Raw genomic sequence first — 596 nt, forward strand, 5'->3', positions numbered from 1 at the left:
ACTCTGCCAAATTAGATTGGAGCCTGGTGTTGCCATCCAGTTTCACCAGTCCTCAGTCAAATCGTCCAACCCATGCTAGCATGGAAAGCGGACGTTAAACGATGATGATGATGATGATGATATATGTGTGTGCATGTGTATAATGTATATATACAGGGGTTGGACAAAATAATGGAAACACCTTAAAATTTCAAACAAATTTACTGCCTTTAGCAGTAATTACAGCTTGGATTCTACAAGGTATGGACTCGTACAAAGTTTCAATTGTTTCCAAAGGATTTTTTGTCCATTCTTCAGCTAAAACAGTCTCCAGTTCTTGTAGTGATGATGGTGGAGGATATCGACTCCTTACTTGTTTTTCTAAAATGCACCATAGATGTTCAATAATATTGAGATATGGGTACTGTGGTTGCCAGATAAGATGTTCAACTTCACTAGAATGTTCCTCGTGCCATTCAGTAACAACTTTAGCTGTGTGAATTGGTGCATTATCATCCTGAAAGATTGTGTTTCCCTCCAGAAACAGTTCCGCAACCATAGGATGAATTTGGTCAGATAAAATGCTTAAATAGTCTTGACTATTAATTCTGCCGTGA

The sequence above is a fragment of the Octopus bimaculoides genome, chromosome 26 (assembly GCF_001194135.2).
Source record: "Octopus bimaculoides isolate UCB-OBI-ISO-001 chromosome 26, ASM119413v2, whole genome shotgun sequence".
Taxonomy (NCBI): domain Eukaryota; kingdom Metazoa; phylum Mollusca; class Cephalopoda; order Octopoda; family Octopodidae; genus Octopus; species Octopus bimaculoides.